Raw genomic sequence first — 7,969 nt, forward strand, 5'->3', positions numbered from 1 at the left:
CCCGAAAGATCACTGCACCAGATCCTTATTTTTAAAATGAGGTGTATGACAGGGCTCCCTGAGGGTCATATACCACGTGGGGGGACAGGGACAGAAAACCCTAGGACTTGACTTATTAGCAACATTAACTGATTTTTATTACACTGAAATGAAGGCAGTCGGTCTGTGCTGCCATGAAATCAAAGGTGATTCAGAAGTAGGGTGGTTGTTTATTACTCTGTTAGGACAGACCCCAAAAATGACTTTTCAGAAACCAGGGCTGTCCCCTACAATCCCAGGCAGACTCTGGGCCACTCTGGAGGATGCAGGCCAAGGCAGCCTGCCAGCTTGCTTCACAGTGATTCTGGCTTGTCTGTTTCTGGGAGTGCCAGCCGCTGGGCGCGCTTACACGTTAAAGTTGAGCTCAGCGTTCACCTTGGTGTACATCTCGTAGATGAGGTCAATGGTGGTCGTGTAGTTGACCAGGAACAGACAGACCTTCTCCAGGCACTCTTCCTCCTCATGTTCTGGCCCTTGGAGAGTGCTTTCAGGAAGTCAGACTTGTAGGGCTTGGCATACAGCGCTGCCTGGAAGGTCTTCTGCACGATCCAGCCGTGGTACTTCTTGAGCGCCATCTCGTAGGCCTTGGTGGCATTTATGCGGATGAGGTTGGGTGGCTCTCACCCCGCTCCCTGTCACAGATGCTCTGCAGGAAAACCTAGATGAAGTGGAGGCCCCTTTTCAGTCACATCAGCGCCAGTGTGGCCCCCATTTTGGGCCACTCTGCTCCATACACTTCCTTCTCCGCCTCCAGGATGTTCTGCAGGGTCCAGAACTTGGCCGGCTGGGTGTTGCACACAGCTTTGATTTTCGTGATCTTACCACTTATGTCTGCCTTGATGGGCGTAAACGTTGGGGACCCAAGGCAATGGAAGAAGGGCGGCAGGTGGGACACCGCCTCCAGGAAGGACCTGTTCTTGATCTGCTTGTCCTCGGGCAGCAGCTTCAGCAGGTGCTTGGCCAGCAGCGCCATTTTGGCATCGAGGCTGGCGGTGATGCTGTTTTCTAATCGGATTTTCTTCTTCCTTCCCCAGAAGACTCCAAACCTACTCTGGACCCCAACACCACAGATCCTTAAGACTTCCCCCCCTATTTCTTTGACTTTTCCCCATCAAACTTGCACCCTATCATGTTGCCTAGGGGTGACCCTAACTTCTCCATGGGGGTTGGGGCCAGCCCAGCGAGGGGCCCTGGTGGTTCTGGTCTAAGGTTGTTATGGTTGTGACGCCGTTACGGTCGCTGACTTTTTACTAGTATACTAGTAGCCCATGGGGCGATATGCATGCAGTAGGCTGCCCACTGCTTCCTCGAGAGCCAGCGGGAACTGCACTGTGCCGCTGGGAGCCACACTGCTTCCAAAGGAGCCATGCGGCTTCCGTGGGAGGCGGAAGAGAGCCGCCGGTGCCCACGGGAGCTGGGATGGAGCCATGCTGCTTCCACATGAACCATGCAGCTTCTGCAGGAGGCAGAAGCAAGCTGCTGGCGCCCACAGGAGCCGGGAGGGAACCGCACTGCTTCGGTGGGAGCCGGGAGGGATCCGGGCCAATTCCGCAGGAGAAGGGAAAGAGTTGTGCTGCTTCCGTGGGAGACAGGCCCGCCGTTTCCTCTCCTGGCCTGCACTGGGCTGTGGAGGCTGTGGGCCAGCACCCAGTCCCTGTCTGTGCCCAATCTGGCTCCGGGGGCGCTGGCCAGAGCCGGGGCGCAGCGGCTCACTGGCCCTCTGGCTCACTGGCCCTCTGTCTCCGTCTGAGCTTTGGGCCTCACCTGTGCGCAACCTCCTCCTGTCTGGTTGTGACCCGTTATGGTGTCCTGGCCTAATTTGCATATTTCTTCTTTTTATATCTATATATGCTAAGTGTTTGGTTGGCCAGTTGTCCATTCAACCAATCAAAGCATAATATGCTAATGATATGCTAAAGCTGCTCAACCACTTGCCATGACATGCACCAAGGGGCAGTCGCTTTGACTGGCAGGTGAGCTTGCTGCTGGGGTCACCGATCAGGACTGAGCAAGACCAGCCAGACATACCCTGGAGCCCTTCCATGTCCTTCCTCCGCCCTGATCCTGCACCAGTGGGGTCCCTTGGCCTAGCCTGTGCTCTCTCCCAATCTGGGACCCCCCCGGGGGTATGTCAGAGAGCTGGTTTTGGCCATATCCCGCAGGCATAAAAAGATAATATGCAAATTGACCACACGGTAGAACGACCGGCCGCTATGACTCACACTGACCACCAGGGGCAAACGATCAATACAGGAGCTGCCCCCTGGTGGTCAGTGTGCTCCCACAGGGAGACACTGCTCAGCCAGAAGCCGAGCGGCTGGTGAGTGCAGCAGTGGTGGCGGGAGCCTCCACAGTTGTGCTAAGGATATCCGACACCCCCCCAAGGTCTCCCAGACTGCCTGCGAGAGGGCATAGGCCAGGCTGAGGGATCCTCCCCCCAACCCCCAAGTGCAGAATTTCATGCACAGGACCTCTAGTGTTTGAAATAGAATGCTTTGTTTAATATAGAATGTTTCTGGATTAATTTTAGATAAACATTTAAAGGAAAAGCAGGATTTTCTTTACTTAGGCCATAAGTAATAAAAAAGAAAATGTATCTGCTTTGAACTATGGCTCCCCAAGTCAGTATGAGAGCTAACTAATACTGAAATTTTTATTTTAGCCTCTTTGAAGAATCTAAGATAATATTTTGGCCTTTTTCCTCTACAGAATGACCTCATCATTGGCTCAAAAAGTAGGTGAAATAATGCTAATAATTCATGGAAGCTATTTTAATATAAATTTACTTGAGTTGGAGAACATTCCAGGTAAGCACATTTTTTGTCTTTAAGCATGTTTGCAAAGTCTTATGACATAGCAGTAATATTATTAATGTATTATATGTTTTTTATTTTATACTCTATTTTCTACTATAAAATAAAACTGTCAAAAGCAATTATAAAAAAGAAAGAACACTTTTTTAAAAAGTGACATGTGAGAGTTACCTCAAAATGTATAATTAATTGGAATATTCCAGAAATAATTATCCACCACAAAAATAAAATAAAAATTTGAGAAAGTCTATGTCAAAGCTAAAAACTCAGAGAGCTAATTCTTTTATTCAACTAAAGAATGTCTAATAATTGTGCCGTGAATTTCTATAGGGCTGGGATCTCAAATATTTTGTTTATTATATCTCAGCACTAGGCTGGATGTTCAATAAAAATGTGTTGAATGAATTGTAAGGTATAAATATGGTTAATGGGTTGCAGTATTAATGAAGATATATCACTTCAAGATCAAAATGATGTTTCTTGTTAAAGGTTATAAATTAGCATATGTTAGCCTTCCCGCCAATGATAATTATGCCCACTTTTACTTTGCATAATGCTTCTTTTTAAAACTCAGAATTTATCTTACTAAAGATCATAGCTTATTAACTCTTTGGATAATATGTGCTCTTTTCCCATCTGTGGCATTTATATATTATTAAATATATAAATATATGTTATTGAACATATGTAGTCTTAATTATTATAGGGAAAACAAGTTTAACACACAAGCAAACAAACATTCAATAAATGTGAAATAGAAGGAAAAATTCACTAAGACTCATTATTAATACCAATTCCTTTCCAAGTTCTTACTTAATGGTTTAGTGACTAGCTCCTGAGGCTTGGGTGAGCCTCTGCCCTGCTGGCAAAGAATCTGTTTCAGAAGATTTCTTACATTCTGTCCACCCCTATTGTTAAAAAAATAATGAAATCAAAATACTTTAAACTTCAAACACATTTATGACAATTTTAAAAACTGTCATTAAATTTTTCCACCTAACTAGCACACAAACAAAAATAATTTGACAGACGAAATAGACAATGGGATTATTAAATATCAGCTAGTCTTTAAAAGATGGGTTGAAAATAATGTTCTGTCAAGTTTTAGAGTTAGATGAAATAAAACTAAGCTTTTCTACTTAAATTGGCCATAAATGTCTTCACATGTCTTGCAGTATCTTTAATAGTGTGACTCATAAACCAGAACCAAATTGAGAAGAGAATGACCCATTATTCAGAAAGAAAGCCAAAAGAGGCTGGGAGTCACTGAAATCAGTAAAGAGAGATTTTTCAGAAAAAGTGAATTTAACAGTAAAATGCCGTTTTGATTTAGTGAAATGTTGATTATTGATAACCAAGGTGAAGAGTAGTTTCCAGTGGAGTGTCAGGATTAATGTGAGCCAGATTACTGAATCAAATAGAGATGAGAAATTAGAAAAAGCGATTATTAAAAATGATTTGTGAACTTTTGATAATGAAAAGTAAGAAACTGGTAGGAATGTAATGATGTCCCCAAATTCCTTTGACTCTCCTCCATTGAGAGCTGGGATGTGTTTCCTCCCTAGAATCTTTTTTCACTCTCTGAGTGCTTGATCACAAAAGTACGCTGTGCTCATTTCCAGAACTGAGCCTTAAGACAATGGCAGCTTATCCTTCCTATTTCTTAGAACGTAGGCACCCTTCTGTGGAGAAGCCAATATGGAAAAGAACAGACAACACTGCTTTTCCAGCCATGCAGAGAACAATCTTGGAAGTGAAGCCACCAGCTCCAGTTGAACTGCCCCAGCATATATGGTGTGGGTGAGAGGTGAACTGTCCTCACTGAGCACTGCCCTAATTTTAGACCTGTGACCAAAATAAATGATTGTTATTCTTTAACCCAACACATTTTGTGGTTGTTTTGAAGCAATGGATAACTGATACAGATGGTGGTGCTGGAAGTGACATGCCACTGTAACAAAACCTCTCAAGTGCATTGACTTAAGAATTGGATGGTTATCAGAGCTGGAAGGGCCCTGTTTGGGAAAGCCTAGAAAACTCAAGGAGAGTGTTATTCAAGGCCTCAAGGGTTTTAGGCGAACATTAATGAAAGTCTAAAGTGTTTCATAGTGCTCTTGGTGAGGGTTTAAAATAAATATCGTTGAAAGCTGGTAGATTAATATCACATGATCTCACTCAGTTGTAGAATATAATGAACAACATAAAATGATGAACAAAAATAGATCCAGAGACAGAGAAGCATTGAACAAACCATCAAACTTCAGAGGAAAGGCAGGGGTGGGGGGTTGGGGTTAAGCGATCATCCAAAGCGCTTGTATGCATGCATATAAGCATAACCAATGAACACAGACACTACGGGGGTGAGGGCATGTGCTGGGGGGTGGGGGTGGCCAGGGAGAGGTCAATGGGGGAAAAAGGAAACATATGTAATACTATATGTAATACTTTAAACAATAAAGAATTAAAAAATAAAAGAAAGCTGGTAGGAAAGGGATTCATATAGTGGCAGAAATATGGTAAAACTCTCATCTTCAGAGATGTGGAAATAGGAACATACCTAGTGAATTCAATTATCTAGCTAAGGGGATTTTCCAAGCAAAATGTTGAAGGTCCTGCCTGGCTCCCTCTAGCTATTTATTATAAGATGAAAGAGGAGAAAGATTAGCTGAAAAGGAAACTATTGGGTTTTTGAGCAAAATTTAGAGGAAATATGAATGACTCAGGATCTGCTAGGTAAAAAATAAAGTTCCTTGTTCCCAGTCTCTCTAGATGACAAAATATTCTCAAATTAAAAGATGGCTTCCACAAAAAAAAAGTCAAATCTATGGTGGGCTGGGAGAGCTTGTTAAGACATTATGAAGATTTAAGGCAATGTCTTATAGAGCCTCTCAAATAGACAAAATACTTTCTAAAAATGTAAATGCATGCCTCATGGACCCTACTAAACAATAGGGCTTCCAAGAAAATTAAGGACATGAGTCAGTAATCCACAGTAGAGCAAGCTCTATCTCAAATAGATTTTTGGTTGTAGCCTTTGCCTAGAATAGTAAAACCCAATAACTTTTAAACTAAATGTATACAGGTTTAAAATTGATTGTTCTGAAAGAAGTACTACCAACTTAAATAGAGACAGTACAATATTATAAGAGGCTTTTAGTCCCCTCCCCCCAAACCTATGCCTTCTTATGTCAAGAAATAGCTGAGAAGGCAATACAGTTGAGTTGCAAACTCAGTTTTATTATGGAAAAGGAAGAGCGATTCAAAGGACAGGGCCAAGAGCCTGGAAGGTGCCACAGAGAAACATTCACAGGGAGCAGAGCTGGGCTCTACTCAAGGAACTGAAAACTTGTGTCAGGACGGCTTACAGAAGTGTGACGGACCAGCCAAAGCTGCATCCATTTTTACCATTTTTGAATGTGAATGTCTACTGTGGCTATCCTGTGTGTGCTCCTGTGTGTATTGGTTGTAAGGGTGGTGGAGAAAATAGCCTGTCTCTTTAGTTCACAGGTCTTCAGTTTGAGAGGAGCTATGCCCAAGGAACCTTATTTTACCCCTAGACCTGGTATCCATGACATGAACCTGCAGCTTAGACCTGATCCTAATCCTATCATGGAATGAGACTTTTGGAAGTGGAGGGATAGTGGGAGGACATGAATGTATTTTGCATGTGGGAAGAATAAAAATTAATTTGTGGTCATGTGTGGACTGTGGCTCAGACTTTAATAAACTGGCAGCTTCATTTCCTATATCTTGGAATGCTCACTCTTGGAGTCCTTCATCATGTTGTGAGGAAGCTCAAGCAGCACATGGAGAAACTTAGGAGTTAAAAAAAGATCTGAAGCCTCAACATACATCTTTCTCTCTCCCTTACCACATGCAACTCACCCAAGGATTCTTTTTTTTTTTTTTTTAACGTTTTTATTGATTTAAGACAGAGAGGAAGGGTGAGAGAAACATCCATCTGTTGCCTTCTGTGTGCCCACCCAAGGATTCTTAATATACTATCATAAAAGTTATTTTTAATTTTATCACACACATATGCAAAAATGTATATAATGTACATGTATAGTAACTATGCACTGACACATTAGCTCAAGAAATAGAACATCAGAAGTACAGAAGGCCCTATTTGCTCCCCACAATACACATTCTGTTCTTTCATTCCAAAGGTTACTAATATCCTGAAGTCTGTGTTTAAAAATTACCTGCTTTTCATTAAAGTTTTAATATTCATGTGTGTATGCTTGAATTACATACATTTACTTTTTAAAAATATATTTTATTGATTTTTTATAGAGAGGAAGGGAGAGGGATAGAGAGTTAGACACATCGATGAGAGAGAAACATCGATCAGCTGCCTCCTGCACATGCCCTACTGGGGATGTGCCCGCAACCAAGGTACATGCCCTTGACCGGGATCGAACCCTGGACCCTTCAGTCCATAGGCCGATGCTCTATCTATTCCCTGAGCCAAACCGGTCAGGGCTACATATATTTACTTTTTTATTTTACACTTTCTATAAGTGTAGTAATATATTATGCATCCTCTGTAACATATTTTCTTCAAATAATTTAAGATTTTTCAATGTTGCTCTGTGCAGCTGTATTTTATTTGTATTACAATTTATAATATGATTTTTAATACTTTGTTAATATTTGTTCCTGACTTAGGCACCCAATAGATCAAATTGGTAATTGCCAGAGGCAACTAGATTTTGTCTTCTATTTTTATTCACATTATGGCATCTTATAATAATCTAAAGTATTTATGTAAATCCTTTTCCTTTACTTTTTAGTGCCTTTTGTGTCTTGTTTAAGAAATCTGGCACAGCACTAAAAATATAAAGAAATCCCTCTCAATTTTCCTTTAAAACATTTATAGAATAGCTTTTTATATTATGGCCTTAATTCATCTGGAATCCATTTTTATATGGTATGATGTAGAAATCAAAATTCATTTTTTCCAATAGGAATAATTAATGATCTGTCATCGTTTATTTAGTACTCCCAGCTTCCCATATGGATGCTCAATCTATCCTTATACAGAAATATTTATACCAACTTCATTACAAATTAAATTTCCACTGACACATGAATTAGTTCCTGGATTCTCTATT

The 7,969-nt window shown here is 41.6% G+C and overlaps 1 pseudogene; it reads right to left on the reverse strand.

The window, feature by feature from the left end:
* Positions 1–384: 384 nt before the first annotated feature.
* Positions 385–1,012, reverse strand: LOC139011733 (glycolipid transfer protein-like; annotated as a pseudogene).
* Positions 1,013–7,969: the final 6,957 nt, after the last annotated feature.

This window comes from Myotis yumanensis, unplaced genomic scaffold (assembly GCF_028538775.1).
Source record: "Myotis yumanensis isolate MYYU_CA2020_CCGP unplaced genomic scaffold, mMyoYum1.0.hap1 SCAF_5, whole genome shotgun sequence".
NCBI classification, from domain to species: Eukaryota; Metazoa; Chordata; class Mammalia; order Chiroptera; family Vespertilionidae; genus Myotis; species Myotis yumanensis.